At 47.1% G+C, this 21,975-nt stretch overlaps 1 pseudogene; it reads left to right on the forward strand.

Annotated features, from left to right (window-relative positions):
- The first annotated feature begins 192 nt into the window (after positions 1 to 192).
- Positions 193 to 20,104, forward strand: LOC129149908 (40S ribosomal protein S25-like; annotated as a pseudogene).
- The last annotated feature ends 1,871 nt before the right edge of the window (positions 20,105 to 21,975 follow it).

Consider the following 21,975-nt stretch of genomic DNA (forward strand, 5'->3'; position numbering starts at 1 on the left):
CAGTGAGGAGACGGAAATACGACCACTGGGACTTCACGTGGTACTGGCAGAAGCATTGTCTGGACTGGCTAAACAGACCAGGCTTTCAGCCCCTCCTCTCTAGTTCTTTACCTCCAAAATCTGCAGGAGGCATCTCTGGTTGGAGCTGAGGGGAGAAAGGCACTCAGGGGAATGCCAGTGGGTGCAGCCACGATGGCTACCGCCTACTCACCGTCATCCAAGGACCAGCTGGCCCCTCCAGCCTCAAGGGCAGGCAAGGTTTACACTGCAGAAGTCAGAGGCAGCTAAGATAGAAACCTGAACCGACCACAGACTGCAGAACCCCCAGGTCCTTGTCTTTTTTCTCTTCCCTCTCCAGACCAGGAAAGGCGTGGCTGGTGTTTGTGTGGTGGATGGTGTGAGGGTGGTGGGGGACTCCAGGCCTGATGGGGGCCCGGGGACTGGGCCTTGTTTAGAAAGCCTGTCACCAGAGCTTCTCTGGGCTGAATGTATGTCAGTGCTATAAATGCCAGAGCAGACCTGGACTTCCTGTCATTTTCACAGTCTTGGGACTGATGAAGAAAGGGAGTTGTTGTTGCTGCTGTTTGAGTTGTTGGTCTGTGTAACATCCAAGCCAGTCTTAAAAAGCCTCTGGATCCATGGGGAGAGAAGTGATATGGTGAAGGGAAGTGGGGGTATTTGAAAACAGTTGAATTTTTTTCTATAAAGAAAAAAAAAAGAGATAAACGAGCTTCTCAGATGTCAGATTCTGTATTTATTGTCTTCAGATTTTGTCAAGAATCATTATTATTATTTTTTAAAAGAAAGGAACATCTTCTCTACTTGCCAAGGAGAATTAGCACAATCTGGGAGAGGGTGGGGAAGGTTATCTGGACAAGCTCATTTTACCCCAGAGCGGCAGAAGCCAGAGAGAGCAGGTTCTGAGACCTTACCTGCCCCCGAGCCTGAGCCCAGCCTAGATTGTGAAACTCGCGGTTCTCCTGGGGATGCCTCTGGGCAAAATGCACAACTGAATGGGCCGCTGCTTCCCAGCTGCCATGAGTTTTTGGGGGCTGGGCCTCAGAGAGCCCCTCATAGCATCTCATCAAATTCACACCAAGGCAGTTGCAAACATTCCCTTCACCAGTGATTCCCTCCTTCTTAGGAATGCCCCCCAATCCAGCCAGTTAAACATGAGCATTTAGAAAAAAAAGGTTTATTTTCTGTTTTCCCAAGGAATATTTCCATGAATACAGTTTGTGAATCGTTGGGCATTGACAGGAGCCCTTTCTGCCACCACCCCTTGCCCTGTCCCGCGCAGCTTCATCTCCCCCCCCCCCCCCATACCACCTGCCCCATAAACAAGAATTCAAGAACCGGTATAAGAAGATCCTTTTAGTGACGGTTGCTTGTTACCCGGCTGATTCGCTGGGGACCTGGCTGCTGTTCTTGAGGTTCTTGGTCCGAGGAACCGCCGAGCTGGGCACGCTGTGCACGGCTTCGCCCTCCGTTTCGGTCTTCTCAGGAGCCCTCGAGCCCTACTCAGAGCCTCCGAGGAAGCAGGAGGTGCCCCGAGGGCTGGGGAGGACGAGCGGAGCTGCGAGGCCGAAGTCCCTCTGCAGCATCTCCCCAATTCCGCGTTCTTTCCGGGTGGCGCATTCGCTCCGGGGTGGGGAAGGGGCTCTGGTGGCTGAGCCTGGAGTTGGGGGCGCAGTGCCTGGCCGCCTCGCCCACGGGAGAAGTCGAGTTGGGGTCCGGGCCCCAGCGTGTCGAGGCGCCGAGAGGGGAGCCCAGCGCCCCGCGCGGACTGTGCCCCCTCGCCCCCCCGCCCCCTCCCCTTCCCGCCGCCGCCGCAGCGGTTGCTATGCGTTGCTGTGAAACGCCTGTCAATAAACCCTGTTTGGAGTGGAGCGAGAGCCCAAGGGTTGTTTGTTCAGTGGTTAGAGGTTCAAAAGTCGGCATTGTCCCGCGGCTGGCGATTACAGCTCTTCCCCTTCCCGACGGGTCTCGGGCTCTGACGCCGGCGCTGGACCGCCCGCGCCTGGCGCTTCCGGGCGAGGAGGGCGCTCGGCTGCTCCCAACGCCGGGACCCGCTCGGGCCGCCAGCCGCCCCGGGTCTCCCAGGCCCCGGGAAAGGCAAGAAATGCGCGCCCGCGCCCGCGCCGGCAAAGCGGGGCCGCCCGCTCCGACGCCAGGACGGCTCCTTGGGAGCAAGCCCGGAGCACGGGGCAGGGCGCGAGAGGGCAGAGCGCTGGGGAGGCTCAGCCAGCTCGGTGCTGGGACGCAGGGGCTTATATTTGACAGGACGACTTCCGGGTGCGGGCGCCCCCGAGCGTGGCCGGCAGGGGGTCCCCGGAATCCCTCGGCCGTCGGGCACCCTGCTCCGGGATCGGGCCGCCAGGGGGCGCGCGCGCTCTGGGAAGAGCGGGAGCAGCCGCGGGCGCTCGGCGGCGCCTCGGACGCGACCGGGGCCCCAGCTCTGAGCCGGCGGGGAGGTGCCGGCCCCTGCGCTTCTCCCCCCGCAGCCGCTTCCAAACCGGGGCCGGGCGGGATTTCCCCACCAGGGCCCCGCGCCTGCTGAAAACGAAGTTCAACGTAGGCAGGCTCAGAGGATTCTTGGATCTGTTCGATGTTTAAGAAAAAACCAATTTGGCGGAGGGGAGACATCCACCATCCTAAAAGGGTCTTTTTGCACAGGACGTTTCCTTAAAACATTACAGTAGCCCTAGCCGGGCACAGCGGATAGAGCGTCGGCCTATCAGCGGCGGAAGGATCACGGGTTCGATTCTCCATTCCAGGCGCATGCGGGAGGCAACCAATCGATAACCAATGTGCCTCTTTCACTTCTGCGTTTCTCTCTGTCTTTCCTCCCTCCCTTCCTCTCTCTCTAAAATCAATAGACAAAATATGCTTGGGTGAGGAATACCAAAAAAGAAAAGAGAAAAAAATTACAGTGCTTTGGGTATGATACTAATATAAGGAAAGACTGAGAACTTAGGATAAACAAGGGGAAGAGGAAGTACCAGCATTATGGGACTTAGGTTTTTTTTTTAAAAAAGGTATATGTGGAGAGAAGTCAGCCTGAGTCTTTTCTTCTTCTGTGAACAATTCATGAGTTTACCATATTCATGCAATAAATTTAACAAGATGTACTGATGAAAGCAGAAAACGTTTCAGTGAGTTTCACTTCTTTCTGATAATATCTAGTAGGATGCCTACACTAGTCAAGAAACCAGTCTTAAACAGAAATCTGAATATGTAAACAACAATATTCTTTTAAAAATATTTTTTATTGATTTTTTTTACAGAGAGGAAGGGAGAGGGATAGAGAGTTAGAAACATCGATGAGAGAGAAACATCAATCAGCTGCCTCTTGCACACCTCCTCACTGGGGATGTGCCCGCAACCAAGGCACATGCCCTTGACTGGATTCGAACCTGGGACCCTTCAGTCCGCAGGCCTTCGCTCTATCCACTGGGGCAAACCAGTTAGGGCATAAACAACACTATTCTTGGTGTTATTCACAACACTTAGGAAAAAATAAGAGAAGGCTGACATGAAGGAAATCTCAGTTGCAGAATCTTAAGAAGAGATTATGTGGTTTTTAGGGGCCCTATTTTCACCTGGTTTTAGAGACGGGCTGCTGTTTGCCAGTTTAATGACCTCAGGGAGACCACAAGCTCTGAGCCACTACTTCTGCATTTGTAATACGAGATAATGTAACATGAGATAGTGTAAGCATACACTTAGGATTAGATCGCGATAATTACAGGAGCTGCTGCTTTTTTTAAAATCACAAATAATTTTCTCTGCAAAGTGCTCATTTTCTTTCTCTTACAAAGAAACTGTGAACATGGATAATGTCTCCAATCATGATGCTATAACCCCTTTCCAGAATTGTTTTTAATGCATTCAATTTGCCTACTTCACAATAGCCTCAAGTCTGTTGCTCTTATCTCCACAGCCTCAGAGTCTGCATAAAATCTCAAGTGGCAAAGCACTAATATTCCAGATGTGGAGATGACTTACTGATCTGCACAGCTTACTTGCCCTTTCATCTACCAGGAGATATGTCCCCCCTTATAGTTGTTCTTAGGAGACAGATTGGTTGAAGATGTAGTGGGAACCTCTTTAAGTTTCTTTATTTTTGAAACAAGTTCCATCCCAGCATCTCAAAAACAATTCTGTACTCTTTAATTTAGTTTGTTACTTTAAGTATTTAAGTTAAAATGTAAATTATTTTCCTTTTTAAAAAATTATTTTTATTGATTGTAGAGAGGAAGGGAGAGGGATAGAGATAGAAACATCAATGATGAGAGAGAATCATTGATCAGCTGCCTCCTGCACGCCCCCTACTGGGGATTGAGCCCAAAACCCAGGCATGTGCCCTTGGCTGAAATCGAACCTGGGACCCTTCAGTCCACAGGTCGAAGCTCTATCCACTGAGCCAAACTGGCTAGGGCTGTGAATTATTTTCTTCAACTACATTTAGACCATACAAACTTCTAACCCCCATCACTCTCACATTTAGCCATGTTTTCCTTTCTTCTCTACTCTTGTTCTTCAAGATGATGGTTATGATTTAGGAAAACGAGCAGGTTTTATTGGTAACTGGGATGAGCTGAGAGTGGGCCAAAACAATCACTAAATTTACTTAGCCACAAACCAGAGAGAATATATACTTACATCACGACTTCTTTGAAGGTTATGAAATTAGATCTAAGGAAAAAGCCCCTCAAATTCCAAACAAGGAAAGTAGAGTCTGTCAGTCAGAGATTATACCAACATTTACCTTGAAGAATCGGTTTAGAAAAGGTGGGGGCAATTGCATAAGTGACCTTTGGTTCCAATGTTTCTAGTACCCAAACGTTACATTTGTTTTAACAATAGCTTTTCCAAATTGGAATTTGTCATTAATCTCAATGAATGTAGATAATATCAACTAACTTGCCAGAGCCCCAAAGTGAAATGACCAATTTGCTCTTCTTTCTGCAGGATCCTGGTGATTCTGTGCTAGCGATCTAATCCATAAACCAGAACACCACCAGTTTTAATCCATGAAAAAGAGTTCCCTGAGATCAAATGATAAGCAAACTGCCCCTTCACACACTCAAATTTACTTAATAGTATTCAGGTCATGTATTGGGTTTATATGTACAATATTTTATTGATAAGACCCCAGGTATTCATGCAATTTAATACTTGTGTTTTAATTTCTAGGAAAGGAATTGTTTCCTAATTGTTCATGTGTTATCTCAGGACTTCCACGATTGACAGTCTGCTATCATAACACTTGGTATCTACAGTATGACAATAATAGGTTTTATATAAGAGGTGGTTGATAAATTCCTCTCTAATCTCAGCAAACAATGAAAAACAATGTAAGAGCTAAAGTACAAGTGTGCAACGGGTTGTTGTGTGGCACTTCAAAAGTTATGGTTGATTAGTAGAATCAGCAGCAGAGATTAAGTACCTAAACCACAGATTAGAAGTTGTTAAAAATGACCTGGGCAGGCTCTGTCTTTTATTCATGAAAGACACAGTGTATTGTTCTTTACCTCTAATGTATTAAAAACAACCCCAACCAAAACCAAACAGAAAAACCCCTCACCATAACTAGATTCTATTTGCAGCCCCTCCTCCAATCTCCCAGGCGGGATTATGGTAATGTGTATGTGCATTGCTAAAAACAAACAGAAGATATAATTAAGCAAGAACCAGAGGCCATTGTCCAATAAATAGTGATATACAAGAGTGCAGGCAGAACAAAAAAGAAAGACTGCTTATCTGGAATCCACACACGTATAAAATAAAAATATAATTTTCCCTCTCAAACCACTTTATTGAAAATAATGTAAACTTCAGAAATCCAAATTCCTCTGATTATTTTTATTTGTTCCTACTATAATTTTCATCATACCTGTGAATGTCATATAACCATCTTTATACTTTTAGATACCTGTGAGTGACATATTGTTATACACATTAGATACTGTTCAGATCCTGTTCTTGGTCATGATCTTAAGGCCACAGAAAACCAACAATCAACATTTACTTCTCATTCCTTTGAGTCTTGAAATACACATCCAGTGTTCGTGTTGCTCCTCTTGGAGTGGATGCCTGGCCAGAACTGAGAGCTAAAAGACCAAATGACCAAATGAACTCAATGGCCAACTGACCCTGCGGTTCGCGGCTGTTCAGTGAGTACGTTTTTCGATGGGCTTGGCTGACGGAGTAAGCCACTTTTGCAAATCTGAAGCCAGACCAAGCAGACAAGCAGCAAGCTGTTTCTTCCGCGGAACCTTTCATTTATTCCTCCCTCCCACCTCCACCTCAGAGAAACTGCTGTCTGGATTTGAAACTGAATGTTGTAGACAGAAAAAGTGGAAGAAAACGTTGCTCATGCCCACAGAGGCCCGTTGTTGAACACAGGCCCGGGGGAAGCATGGGCCCCGGCATCGAGGCATCTGCGCTCAGCCCAGCCGTGAGGGAAGGCAGAGCTCAGGTGGCAGCGGCCTCCCCCCTTCCTCTGCGGCCCGGACGGGGGAGTCACAGGCTCCCTGACGCTCCCCAAGGCCACCGGCGCCCGCAGCCCGAGCCCTCCAGCTTTCGGTCTTCACACCTGGCCACCGAGGACAAGCCCCCGCCGCCCGGCCCGCGCTCCGCCTGGGCTCCGGCCGGGGGCTCCGGGACCCCGGAGGCTTCCTGGGGAGCCGCGCCGTAGGCGGGAGGCCCTGGGACGCCACCCCCGCGCCCCGCGCCGCCAGAGGTCACGGAAATCGGAGATGGCAGGCACTTCCTTTTCCTTCTTTGGGAGAAGCTGGACTTCAGCCGTTCATTTTGTCACTATAGGTAAACATCCTACGACTTAAAATGTCCAGACTTGATTTTAGAGGGGAAGGCAGGGGGGGAGAGAGACTTCTATCCAGAGAGCATCACTGATCAGCTGCCTCCTGCACCGGGGATCGAGCCCGCCACCCGGGCCCGAGCCCGGACCGGAATCGAACCGCGGCCTCCGGATTCACAGGTGGACGTTCAGCCCCCGAGCCCGGCCCGGGCGTCCCCCTAGGGTTTCTGAAAGGCGCGCCCCGCGGAGCGCGGGGAGGGGCGGGGACCCGGGCGCCCGCGGCCCCAGCGAGCAGCGCCCCCGCGGTTCCCGCCCGGCGCTCCGGCCGCGCCAGGTGTCCGGCAGGCGGCGCTGCTGCCCCGGCGGAGAGGGCTGAGCGGCCGCCCGCCGCGGAGGGCGCCGGTTCGCGACCCTGACGCGGGCCCGAGAGGCGGGTCTGGGAGCCCCAGGGCTGAGCCGGGGGCGGGGGGGGGGCGGCCGGGGCCCGCGGCCCAAGGAGACCCCGTGGCGCAGCCCGCCCCGCGGCTGCTTCCCGGCCCCGGCCGGCGCACGAGCGGGGCCCGGGGGCGGGAGGCTCCGCCTGAAACTGCGGGTGCGAGCGAACGGCACCTGCCGCCTTCCCGGCCGCGCTTTGCACTCCCGCCCCCAACTCCCCTCGCAGCTGCCCGAGGGGCCCGCGGCCGGCTCTGGGGGTCGGGAATGGGCGGAGGCCGTCTCCTCCGGAGCCCGTCGGGCCCGCGGACCCCGTGGCTCTCGCGTTCGTCTCGGCCACGGCGAGTCTAGGCGGTCTGACCCTCCGCAGCCTCCAGGTTCTTTCCGCTGAAGGAGCGGCGGGTTGAGGGCTGGTCCCCACCCCGGCCCGCTTGGGGTGTGGGAAGGGGGCGGAATCCTTCCTCTCGGCTCACGGCTACATGATTTACTCCCGGTCTTCCGGGCCTGCCAACCCCGCGCCACTGCCCCGGACTTCCTGCCTCGGGCAGCCCCGGGCAGAACGGCCGATGCCAATTACAGTTAATATTATGGCGGGGGACCCGCTGGGCAGGTCCCTCTCCCACACTCCACCTTCCGCTCCCGCCTCCCTCCTCCGGAGAGGGGACTCGATGTCGGGGTGCATTCCGAAAATAAGGACCCTGGGCCCCAGGCTTTGCAAATCTCCTCCAGGTCGCGGAGCGCGGGTAGTGGGCGGGGGAGGGGGGGGGGCGCGCACAGGAGCTGCCACTGCGGGGGGCCAGCGGGGGGCCAGCGGGGGGCCAGCGGGGGACCCGCTGGAAGGGAACAGGCAGAACAAACTAAGGAGAGGGAGCTGAAAGGGTTCGGGAGAAACATTTACCTGTAACAGTGTCAGCTGTTCAACAAACACAATAAAATAAGGCAACTAACCAATACTGCATAAAGAATACCTAACGGTGTCAAGGACACATTTTTCTAACCTGCTGTCTTTCCGGCAGCGGAGTCTGTTTGGGCTTAAGCATTCATTCATACAAGTTATTTTGTATTAAGAAATGACAGTTCTTTCCAATGAATTTTTTAAAGAAAAAAAATGTATTTATTGACTTCAGAGAGGAAGGAAGAGGGAGAGAGAAATAGAAACATCAATGATGAGAGAATCATCCATTGGCTGCTGCCTCCCGCACACCCCACAGTGGGAATAGGGACCGCGGCCCTGGCATGTGACTGAAAATCGAACCCAGGACCTCCTGGTTCATAGGTGGCCGCTCAGCCACTGAGCCATGCCAGCCAGGCCCTTCCAACGAATTTAAACCATGCAGAGAAGTGAAAACGATGAATAATTTCTCTTTCATTCTATCAATCCCATCCCTCCGGGTTACCAATGTTAACGTCCGGGTCCACATCATTGCAAGATTTTTTTCTGCTTACACAAACATGTGTTACACATCACCTTGTTCTTCCTTTATTTTTCCTTTAAATAAAAGCACCAAATAAATGGAGTAATACTTTATGTTGTGACTTGCTTTTATCACTTAATAATATATCATGGGCATTTCCCCAGCCCATTACATATAAATCCAACCGATTCTTTTTAATGGCCACCATATTGTATAAATTTGGATATACCAGAATTTTATTCAGTCATTTATTCAACAATTTCTTGAATGTTTATTATGTTCAGGTGCTGGGAAAACAGTTTAAGATCACAGATATGAATCCCTGTAAGCTTAAATTCTAGTGGGGAGAGATGTATTTCTTTAACTCCTTCCCTAATGATGGGTACTCAAGTTGCCAGAGGTTTGCTATTATAAACGGTACAGATGTAAATATCTTTTTACATATATCTTTTTGTATCTTTGTATTTTTTGAGTTTTTAAAAAATATATTTTATTTATTTCAGAGAGGAAGGGAGAGAGAGAAACATCAATGCTGAGAGAGAAGCATGATTGGCTGCTTCCCAACCTGACCAGGAATCAAACCATGACCTCCTGGTTCATAAGTTGATGCTCAATCACTGAGCCACACCAGTTGGACTATTTTTTTTTGTTTTTTAAAATTATTTTTAATTATGGTAAAATACACATAACATGAATTTAGTATCTTAACTATTTAAAAAATAATTTTAATTGTTTTTTTTTTTTTCAGAGAGAGAAGAAGGGAGAGGGATAGAGAGACAGAAACATTAATGAGAGAGGAACATCATTGATCAGCTGCATCGGCTGCCTTCTGCATGAACCCTATTAGGGATCAAGCCCACAACCTGGACATGCACCCTGACTTGGAATCCAATCCGTGATCTTCTGGTTCCTTGGATCTCTTGATGCTCAACCACTAAGCCACACTGGCCGGGCTTTTGCTTTCTCGTGGCAGCCGTGGGATCTGAAGTTGACCATTTTTAAGTGTACAATGTAGTACTGTTAAGAACATTCACATTATTGTGCAATGAATCTACAAAAAGTTTTTCATCTTGCAAAACTGAAAATCTGTAACCACTAAACAACAGTCCCCAATTCTCCCTCCTCCCAAGTACTGGTAGCCACCATTTTACTTTTTGTCTCTATTAGTGTGGCTACTTTAGGTACCTCATGTAGGTGTAATCATACAGTATTTGTCTGTTGTGTCTGGCTTATTTCTTTTAGCATAATGTCCTCAAATTTTATCCTTGTTGAGGCACAGGGCAGAATTCCTCCCCCTTTAAGGCTGAGTAAATATCCCATTGTATGCATATGCCACATTTTGTTTATCTATTCATCCATTGAAGGACATTTACACCTTTTGGCTATTGTGAATAATAATACTACTGTGAACATGGGTGTACAAATATCTCTTCAGGACGCTGTTTTTAATTCTTTTGGCTATATATACATAATCTCCAGAAATAGATTTGCTGGATCATATGGTAATTCTGTGCTTAATGTTTTAAAGCACCATCAGACTATTTTTCATAGCAGTTACACCATTTTACATTCCCATAAACAGTGCACAAGCGTTCCAATCTCTCCACATCCTTGTCAACTTAGTACTCAATTATTTTTTGACAGTAGCCATCCTAATGGGTTTGAGGCAGTATCTCATTGTGGTTTGAATTTTTATTTCTCTAATTATTAGTGGTGTTAAGAGCATCTTTTCATGGGCTTATTGGCTGTTTGCATATCTTCTTTGGAATAATGCCTAGTCGAGTCCTTTGCCTGTAATTAATCAGATTGCCTTTTTTGCTGTCATTGAATTGTAGGAGTTCTTTATATATTAACCCCTATCAGCATATGATTTTGCAAATATTTTCTCCCACTCCATAAGTTGCCCTTTCCCTTTGTTGACTTGTGTTCTTTGATACACAGTTTTTAATTTGAATGTAGCAAACTTACCCATTTTTTTCTTTTGTTGCTTGTGTTTTTGGTATCATATCCAAGAAGTCATTCCCAAATCTAATGTTATGAAGCTTTCCTCCTATGTTTTCTTTTAAGAATTTAATATTTTAGTGCTTAGGTTTAAATCTTTTATCCATTTTGAGTTAATTTTTGTATATGGTGTAGGGTTAGGGTCCAACTTTATTGTTTTACATGTGGATATCTTATTTTCCTAATATCCATCTGAGATTTTTAAAAAATAAGTTTGTATCATTAGCACTTAATGATATGCCAGACATCCTTGGTCTCAGCTTGGTCATCTTATTTAATATAAAACTTTCTTATAGCCGAAACCGGTTTGGCTCAGTGGATAGAGCATCAGCCTGCGGACTGAAAGGTCCCGGGTTCGATTCCGGTCAAGGGCATGTACCTTGGTTGCGGGCACATCCCCAGTAGGAGGTGTGCAGGAGGCAGCTGATCGATGTTTCTAACTCTCTATCCCTCTCCCTTCCTCTCTGTAAAAAATCAATAAAATATATTAAAAAAAAAAAACTTTCTTATAAACTGCTTCTTTAAAAAATATCATCTTCCTATATAGCCTGTATTTTCTGTAAAATTTTCCCCTGAGTTCTTCATAAGTACAGCTTCTTTCTTCTAGTGTTGAATACTTATGTACTAGTTGCACTAATGTTCACAACTATAAAAATGGCCCCCAAATAGATGGTGGTTCACATACAATAAAAATTTATTTCTTCTCACAAAATACTATGAAGCAGATGTTTCTGGCTGACAGTGAAACCCTCTGCCATGTGGTAATTCAGTGACTTAGGCTTCTTTCATAATTTGCCAGTCCTTAGAATCTAGTTTTTGCTGGCATCCAGTTGGCAGAGTGGAGTGCAAGCAGGGGGCAAAGCTGCTTCTTTAAAAGGCTAGGCCCCAAAGGGCACACATCACTCCCACTAACTTATTGTTGTCCAGACCTAGACAATACCCCACCTAACTACATGGTGTATTAGGAAATGTAGAAATGCTGTGTGCCCAGAAAGAAGAGAACATGAGATTTTCTTGAATATCTATCTGGCAGGCTCTACCATGGTGGCTTAGAAGTCCAAGTCAAGCCCTAGCCGATTTGGCTCAGTGGATAGAGCATCGGCCTGCGGACTGAAGGGTCCCAGGCTTGATTCCGGCCAAGGGCACAAGCCTGGGTTGCGGGCTCGATCCCCAGTGGGGGGCGTGCAGGAGGCAGCTGATCAATGATTCTCTCTCATCATTGATGTTTCTATCTCTCTCTCCCTCTCCCTTCCTCTCTAAAATCAATAAAAATATTTGTTTTAAAATATATTTTATTGATTTTTCACAGAGAGAAAGGGAGAGGGATAGAGAGCTAGAAACATCTATGAGAGAGATACATCGACCAGCTGCCTCCTGCACACCCGCAACCAATGTACATGCCCTTGACCGGAATCGAACCCGGGACCCCTCAGTCCGCAGACTGACGCTCCATCCACTGAGCCAAACCGGTTTTGGCAATAAAAATATTTTTTAAAAAAAGAAGTCCAAGTCAAGTCTTACTATTTTACTCCTTTTAAGACAATTGATCTTTTTAAAGTAGATGCCCAAATTATTGTTCCTTTATTTTTGAAGTTTAAGTATTTTACCAGGTATGGCTCCATGATAAATTTTCTATAGCATTTCCCCATCCTAATATATAAAATCCCAGGGTCCATAATAACCGATCGATGTCTCAACCGAACACTGAAAGTCAGTCCTGCACTCAGTGCTAGGTTGCTGTGGCGACCCAGCACTGACTGCATCTGGTACGGGTGTGGTGACTCAGCACTGACTGCCAAGGGGGCTGCAGATCAGGCCCAGAGAGAGGCCCAAAGAGAGAGGCAGGGTCTGATCCGCAGCCTCTGCGGCAGCTGTTGATCAGCCATTGCCTCTCTCTTTCTCTCTGGGCTTAGCCAGCAGCCGCACCTCTGTTTCTCTCTGGGCGTCTGTGGCGGGAGGAGGGGGGGCAGGGGAGGAGGGGGGCTGCTGATCAGCCCTGCCTCTCTTATCAGGCCCAGAGACGCTGACTGGCATAGAAACCGACCAATCAGAACCAAATTGGCCGGCAGGGGAGGGCCGTTGGGGGCAACCAGGCTGGCAGGAGAAGGCTGTTGGGGGCGAGATCAGTCTGGCAGGGGAGGGCAGTTGGGGGCAACCAGGACGGGAGGGGAGGGTAGTTGGGGGCGAGATCAGGCCAGCAGGGGAGGGCTGTTGGGGGCGAGATCAAGCCTGCAGGGGAGGGCAATTAGGGGTGATCAGGCAGGCAGAGGCAGTTAGGGGCAATTAGGCCGGCAGGGGAGGGCCGTTGGGGGCAACCAGGCCAGTAGGGGAGGGCAGTTACGGGTGATCAGGCAGGCAGAGGCAGTTAGGGGTGAGATCAGGCCAGCAAGGGAGGGCCGTTGGGGGCGAGATCAAGCTGGCAGGGGAGGGCAGTTGGGGGTGAAATCAGGCCGGCAAGGGAGGGCACTTAGCGGTGATCAAGCAGGCAGAGGCAGTTAGGGGCGATCAGGCTGGCAGGGGAGAGCAGTTAGTGGCGAAATCAGGCTGGCAGGGAAGGGCCTTTGGGGGCAACCAGGCCGGCAGGAGAGGGCCGTTGGGGGCGAGATCAGTCTGGCAGGGGAAGGCGGTTGGGCACAACCAGGCCAGGAGGGGAAGGTAATTTGGGGCGAGATCAGGCCAGCAGGAGAGGGCAGTTAGGGGAGATCAGGCAGGCAAGGGAGGGTAGTTGGGGGCAAGATCAGGCTGTCAGGGGAGGGCAGTTGGGGGCAAGATCAGGCCAGCAGGGGAGGGCAGTTAGGGGCCATCAGGCAGGCAGGCAGGTGAGGAGTTAGGAGCCAGCAGGCCCAGATTGCGAGAGGGATGTCTGACTGCCGGTTTAGGACATCCGGCAGTTGGACACCCCCCAAGGGGTCCCCGATTGGAGAGGGTGCAGGCTGGGCTGAGGGAACCCCCCCCCCCCACTGTGCATGAATTTCGTGCTCCAGGCCACTAGTGTAATATTTTTCTAAATCTGCAGATTTGGTTCTTTTATTCCCAGAAAAGATGGAATAATTGTTTTGAATACTTTTGTTTTGCAACTTTTGTTCTTTTCTTTAGGCAAATACACTCAATTTCCTGAAATAAATATACTTGAGAGATTTGTTGTTGTCACAAAGTCACATTCCTGTAGATTCCAAAAGTATCTGTAACTTTAATTTGAGTAAGTCTGTGTTTTTCAGCTTTCAGGTTGCAAACTATGAATGGGTCATGAAACCCATCTAGTGGGTTGTGACCCACTGAAAGCATTCATTTTCTATTGTTACATAAAAATTACCACAACTTAGCAGCTCAAAACAGCACACCTTGGAATCTCACAGTTTTTGTGGGTCAGGAGTCTGAGCACAGCCTGGCTGAGTCCTCTGCATGGGGTCTCACAGGCTGCAGTCCAGGTGTGAGCCAGGCCTCAGTCTCATCTGAGGGCCCAACAGGGGAATCATTCACTTTCAGGCCCACTCAGGTGGTTGGTGAAGGTGACTTCCTTGTGGCTTCGTGGCCAAAGGTTGGCTGAAGGCTGCCCTGGGATCCTAAGAACCCCCAACAGTCCCTAACCCATGGGCTTCCTCAATATGGTCTTTTACTTTATCACCCTAGCAAGGAGACACTCTCACTCTAGTCAGCAGGAAGGAAGGCCCAGAAATTCTTGGGTGGGACTAAAGGAGGCAGGAGGCAGCTGTGGGATCAGCTGGTGGTTACATTGATTATGTAGTTCCCTCTGGTGGGTTTGCAGCTCATTTTCTTTCTTTTATTTTAAATTTTATTGATTTCAGAGAGGAAGAGAGAGAGAGAGCAAGACAGAAACATCAATGATGAGAGAGAATCATTGATCGTCTGCCTCCTGCACTCCCCTCAATGGGGATTGAGCCTGCAACCTGGGCATGTGTCCTTGACTAGAATCGAACCTGGGACCCTTCAGTCTGCAGGCCAACACTCTATTCACTGAGCCAAACCAGCTAGAGCTCTTCTTTTCAAAATATATGTTTTATTGATTTCAGAGAGGAAGGGAGAGGGAAGAGAAATAGAAACATCAGTAATGAGAGAGAATCATTGATTGGCTGCCTCCAGCACGCCTCCTACTGGGGATCAAGCCTGCAACCCAGGCATGCGCCCTTGACAGGAATCGAACCTGGTACTCTGCAGGCTGGTGCTCTATCCACTGAGCCAAACCAGCTAGGGATGCACCTCCTTGTTTTCATAACCAACTCTGGAGACTGCCATGCAAGGCTGGTGCCTAGTCAGGATGGGGCCCCTTCCTTATCTTTGTACTTATATTTTTTAATAATTTTTTATTAATACCCACCTGAGGATATTTTCCCATTTATTTTAGAGAAAGTGGAAGAGAGAGGGAAAGACAGAGAGAAACATTGATGTGAGAGGAACACATTGATTGGTTGCCTGCTGCACATGCCCGGGGCGGGGGGGCATGGAGACTGCAACCGAGGTATGTGCCCTTGATCAGAATTGAACCCAGGACCCTGCAGTCTGCAGGCTGACACTCTATCCACTGAGCACAACTGGCTAGGATTTTGTACTTTTAAAAGATAGATTACTTAAATTGGAAATGCTATGTCAAAGAAAATGCTAATTTTTACTTTAGTAAATATAGTAATTACTTTCCAAAACAGTTTAATAATTCACAATACTACCACAAGTGCCTATGAATGAGTTCCCTGTAGGTCTTTGTTCCAATTCTCTGAGTCATGTTCTATTTCCCATAAAAGATAGCCAATGTTTACAATATTTAAAGGCGGATTTCTGCCTAGAAGTTTGGAGAGCCAAAAGCCTCATTTCATTTTGTACTATCTCTGTTCCTTTTAATTCAAGCTGATACAATTCCTTTAAAAGCTCTGTGGATTTCTTTTATTTTTTTAAAATATATTTTATTGATTTTTTTTACAGAGAGGAAGGGAGAGGGATAGAGAATTAGAAACATCGATGAGAGAGAATCATTGATCAGCTGCCTCTTGCACACTCCCTACTGGAGATGTGCCCACAACCAAGGCACATGCCCTTGACCGGAATGGAACCTGGGATCCTTCAGTCCGCAGGCCGACGCTCTATCCACTGAGCCAAACTGGTTAGGGCTCTGTGGATTTCTTATGTTTCAATTTGTAGAAATCCATTCCATTAGCTAAAACTACCCACAAATCAGACATAAGCCTTCTCCTCCTTAAGGCCCCATGAAGCTTCTGTGCAACAACGCCTTTAAGATTTTTAGAAGCCCTATTGTTTAACAGAGATTGTAAGCCTTGCCCTAAAATCCTTAGAAGGCTAAAAGGTGCAAAATATGCCATCTTAAAATATGCCACTTTGGCATAGGAATTATTTTGAACTGAAGGCAATTGAAAGTCAGTAGATCCGGGGATAGTTCTTTGCCCTCCCTTTTGCTGCCTAAAAGGGAACACATTTCCTTCTGCAAAGGCACTTCCCCTCTCCTGTAGCAGGAAGAGGCAAGCAACTCTTATATCACCAAAGATGGAGAGTCAACACTAAGATGCGTCTGCATAAACAAACCTTACTAAAATAACCTTAATCTCTTATTAATCCCCATCATATATTTTCTAGTCACTTCCCCACAATTTATTATCTCTTGAAGCCCAAACCCTCTTTCCTTTGTTAAAATGGTGAATAAGACCCCGAGTCTAGTCACTTAGAGTTTCACTTATTTTTTGTGAACCCCCATGCAGGTAAAGTATTAATAAATTTCTTTCTCCTGTTAATCTATCCTTTGTTAGTTAAGGAGGGTAGAGGAAACAGTTTTCTTCCCTTACAAAGACTTTATCTGGTTGAAAGAGTCTATACTTTTCTTAGGTCCTAACAAAGGGCTTAAAGTCCTTGGATTCATTTTTATTCTGAAAACATATTTTCTTGACAGTGCCCTGGATTTGATCTTTGCTCAGAGGTCTTCTCTTATTTTGAAAATCCTTTACTTAATCGGTTGCTGCTGGTACACACCCCAATCCTGGGGACCGGGCCTACAACATGGGCATGTACCCTGACGGGGAATCGAACTGGCAATCTTTAGGTGCATGGGATGACGCTCAACCAATTAAGCCACACCAGCCATGGTTACATTTCCTCTTAATTATACTTAAAAACTGAAGGGTTCATTATTTAGTTCATCTTTATCCTTTCACATTTTATATAGTAAGGTAGAATAAGTTGGTGGCACCTTTAATACCCTGTTCAGATAACTGAAAATTTTATTAAGTACATTTCCTACTTTCCACATGACCTCAGATGACAGTGTTGCCAAAAGCTCTGCCAATACATAACAAATATCTTCTTTCCTCAGCTTCTGATAACATTTTCCTCGCCTTTTTTTTTTTTTTTTTACCATCAGCTTTCCCAATGCCTGTCTGGCTTGCCATCCAGTCCCCAAACAAATACCACATGCTTTAGCCATTTTTAAGGCAGCAATCTCTTTCCAGGTACCAAATTCTGTTCCTATCATTTATTACTGTGTGGCACACTATCTCAAACCTCAAATAACTGTTTTAATATGTTAATGGATTCTGTGGGCCAACAATTCAAATGGAATAGTAACTTTCTTTTTTTAAAATATTTTTTATTATTGATTTCAGAGAGGAAGAGAGAGAGAGAGAGAGAGAGGAGAGAGAGAGAGAGAGAGAAATATCAGTGATGAGAGAGAATCACTGATCAGCTGCCTCCTGCATGCCCCGCCACCCCCACCCCTGCCGGGGATGGAGCCTGCAGCCTGGGCATGTGCCCTGACCAGAATCGAACCATGACCTCCTGGTTCATAGAGCCATGCTCAGGCACTGAGCCACGCCGGCCAGGCAGTAACTTTCTTTTGTCCACTATGTCTGAAGCCTCAGCTAGGAATTCCTGAATGGCTGGGGGTTGGAATCACTTGGAGGCTTCTTTATTCATGAATCTGGCACCTTTTCTGAGATGACTCAAAGTCTAGGCTCATCTAGAGCTCTCAATGGGAGTCTCTCCACTTGGTCTCTACATGTAGCTTCCTCATAGCTTAATGGCCACACGGTAGTCAGACTTCTTACAAGGTGGCTCAAGGTCCCAAGAGCATGGCCTTTACTCACATTGAGTCACTTCCACCATATTAAATTGGTCCAAGCAGCCATACACTCATCCAGATTCAAGGAGGGAAGACATAGACTCCACTTTTTTTATGGAAGGACTGTAAAAAATGTGTGGTCATGCTTTAAAATAGCCATAGGTACACACATGTATTTATACATGTGTGTGTATAGAACACAGACTGAAAGAAAACATACCAAAATACAAATGATCCTATATAATAAAAGGCTAATATGAAAATCAACCAAATGGTAGAATGACCAGTTGCTATGATGCACACTGACCACCAGGGGGCAGACGCTCAATGCAGGAGCTGCCCCTGGTGGTCAGTGCGCTCCCACAAGGGGAGTGCTGCTCAGCCAGAAGCCGGGCTCATGGCTGGTGAGTGCAGTGGCAGTGGTGGGAGCCTCTCCCGCCTCTGTGGCAGCGCTAAGGATGTCCTACTGACTGATGTCCATGGGGAGCGGGCCTAAGCCATCAGTAGGACATCCCCCAAGGGCTCCCAGACTTTGAGAGGGTGCAGGCCGGACTGAGGGACCCCCCCCCCCCGCTCCACCCCCAGTGCACGAATTTTATGCACTGGGCCTCTAGTTAAGAAATAATCACTGCTGTGTTATTAGGGGCATTTATTTTTTTTATTGTTAATCTTCACCCGAGGCTGTTTTTCTATTGATTTTTCTTTTAGAGAGAGTGAAAGGGAGGAGGAGAAACAGAGAGAGAGAAACATCGATGTGAGAGAGACACATTGATTGGTTGTCTCCCGCATGTGCATCGTGATTGAGCCTGCAACCGAGGTAGGTACCCTTGATGAATCAAACCCAGGACCCTTCAGTCTGTAGGCCAACTGTCTATCCACTGAGCCAAACCAGCTAGGCCCACAGGTTGAAAACCGCTGCTGTAGAGCCTAAGACCATCAGAAAACACAGATATTTACATTACTATTCATAACAGTAGCAAAATTACAGTTATGAAGTAGCAACGAAAATAATTTTATGGTTGGGGGTCACCACAACATGAGGAACTGTATTAAAAGGTCGCGGCATTAAAAAGGTTGAGAACCACTGAGCTAGGGCATTAGGAACATTTTTTTTCCTTTTTCTTACTCTTCTACTTTTCTATAATTACATTTATTTGCAATAAACAATTAATTTATGTTTTACTTTTTATTATGACAAATTTTAAGGACATTCAAAAGACAAATGGTTTAACGAAGTCCTTGTACTCATCACCCAGACATAATACTGATAAACTCACTGCCAATCTTGCTTCATTTACATATCCCCAATATTCTAAACAAAATGCCAAATATCATATCCATTTATTTCTAAATATTTTAGAGCATATCATTAAAAGATATGGGCACTTTTACCATTATCATACCTTAAAAACAGAACCTCTGTGCAGCAAAAGAAACCATAAACAAAATGAAAAGACAATCTACTGAATAGGAAAAAATATTTGGAAATCATATATCTGATAAGAAGTTAATATCCAAAATACATAAAGAGCTCATACAACTCAATAGTAAAGAATCAAACAATCTAATTTAAAAATGAGCAAAAGACCTGAATAGATACTTCTCCAAAGAGGACATACAGATGGCCAACAGACATACGAAAAAGTACTCAATATCACAAATCATCAGGCAAATGCAAATTAAATTAAAACGCACTGACCATATATATTTTATTGATTTCAGAGAGGAAGGAGTGGGAGAGAGAGACAGAAACATCAATGATGAGAGAGAATCATTGGTCGGCTGCCTCCTGCACGCCCTCTAGTAGGTATTGAGCCTGCAACCCAAGCATGTACCCTTGACTGGAATCGAACTGGACGCTCTATCCACTGAGCCAAACCAGCTAGGGCCAAATGCAAATTAAAACCACTATGAGACGTCACCTCACACCTGTCAGAATGGCTATTACAAAAAAGACAAGAAATAGCCTCTTTGCCTAAGACCTCACTGAGGTAGTAGTGGTAGCAGCTGCTCCCTGGGTTTCCCTGTGCCACCCAAGGATGACAATAAGCAGAAAGTTGGCCAAGAAAGACCAAGATCCAATGAACAAACCTGGGGGCACGGCCAAAAAGAAGAAGTGGTCCAAAGGCAAAGTTCGGGACAAGCTCAATAACCTAGTCTTGTTTGGCAAAGCCACATATGACAAGCTCTGTAAGGAAGTTCCCAACTACAAGCTTACAACCCCAGCTGTTGTCTCTAAGACACGGGAGATTTGTGGCTCCTTGGCCAGGGCAAGTTTCAAAGCACAGAGCTCAAGTAATTTACACCAGAAACACCAAAGGTGGGGATGCCTCAGCTGTTGGTGACGATGTATGAACAACAGGTCTCACCAGCTGTGTATTTGGAAAAATAAAGTTTTATTTAAAAAAAAGACAAGCAATAAAAAATGTTGATTGTACAACTAAACATTGCTGTTTGCACACAAAAGTGTTGGTGAGGTTAGGGAACCCTTGTGCATTGTTTGTGGGAATGTAGCTTAGTGCAGCCATTATGGAAAACAGTAAGGAGGTCCTAAAATATAATTAAAAATAGAATTACCATATTACTCAGCAATCCCATTTCTGGGGATGTATCCAAAGAAAACAAAAACACTAATTTGAAAAGATATACGCACTCCCATGCTCATTGTAGCATTATTTACAACTAGAGGCCCAGTGCACGAAATTCATGCACTGGTAGGGTCCCTAGCAGCTGCAGGTTGTTGGCAGGGTACTCCCTCCCTTCCCCAACCAGCCCTGCCCATGCCCCCTGGTCAAACTCCCAGAAGAACTCTGGTCGAGAAGACAATTTGCATACTATGCTTTTATTATACAGGATAGCCAAGATATGGAAGCAACGTAAATGCCCATCAACAGGAGGATACAGTGCGCACAGTTACACAGTAAAAAAAGATGTGATATATATGGAATATAAATAATGGAATATCATTCAGCCATAAAAAGAAGCAAAGCTTGGCATTTGCGACAAGATGGATGATGTTTGCCTGAGCTGGGGGTGGATGTGGGCAAAATGGGAAAAGGGGATAAAAAGGTACAAATTTCCAGTTATAAAATGAGTAACACCTGGGATTATAATATACAGCATGGTGACTATAATTTATAATACTATATTGCATTTTTGAGTAGCTAGGATAGTAGATCTTGAAGTTCTCATTACCTACAAGAAACCAATTTTTGTAACTATGTATGTGATGAATTTTAACTGGACTTATGGTGGTGATAATTTTGCATTATATATAAATACTGAATCATTATGTTGTACACCTGTAACTAATATAATGTATGTCAATCATACTGCAATAAAAATAGCAATTATTCCTTAATATCATTAAATATCTAGTTTGTGTTCAAAGTTACAATTGTCTCATAAATCTTTTAAAAGTTTTTATTTTATTGTTTTGTTTGTTTATGCTAAACTACAAAGAAGTTTATAAATTATGATTGGTTAATATGTTTTCAATGGTTTTATTAATCTACTAGCTTTCCCGTTGCAGGAAAAATCCTGCAATAGGATTTCCTGCTGCACTCTACTCCGCCTCCATTCCTCCCTTGTCGTCTGCCTCACCTTCTCCTCCAGCCCACCCGCGTTTCCCTTCTCCCCCGGCCCCGCCTCTGCCCCGCCCTTGTCACCTGGCTCACCTTCTCCTCCAGCCCGCCCGCGTTTCCCTTCGCCCCCCGGCCCCGCCTCCGCTCCGCCCTTGTCCCCCGCCCCGCCTTCTCCTCCAGCCCGCCCGCGTTTCCCTTCGGCCCCGCCTCCGCCCCGCCCTTGTCACCCGGCTCACCTTCTCCTCCAGCCCGCACGCGTTTCCCTTCGGCCCCGCCTCCGCCCCGCCCTTGTCACCCGGCTCACCTTCTCCTCCAGCCCGCCCGCGTTTCCCTTCGGCCCCGCCTCTGCCTTCTCCTCCAGCCCACCCGCGTTTCCCTTCGGCCCCGCCTCCGCCTCCGCCCCGCCCTTGTCACCCGGCTCACCTTCTCCTACAGCCCACCCACGTTTCCCTTCGCCCCTGGCCCCGCCTCTGCCCCGCCCTTCTCCTCCCGCCCCCCCTCGGCTTGCTTGTTTCTTGGAAGCTTTACTCCCTTCTGCAGCTCTTGGCTTCTTTCAACGCTGTCTTGATATGCAAATTAGCCGCCATCTTTGTTGGGGTAATTTGCATACTCGTCCTGATTGGTTGGTGGGCGTGGCTTGGC

Source organism: Eptesicus fuscus, chromosome 7 (genome assembly GCF_027574615.1).
Source record: "Eptesicus fuscus isolate TK198812 chromosome 7, DD_ASM_mEF_20220401, whole genome shotgun sequence".
NCBI classification, from domain to species: domain Eukaryota; kingdom Metazoa; phylum Chordata; class Mammalia; order Chiroptera; family Vespertilionidae; genus Eptesicus; species Eptesicus fuscus.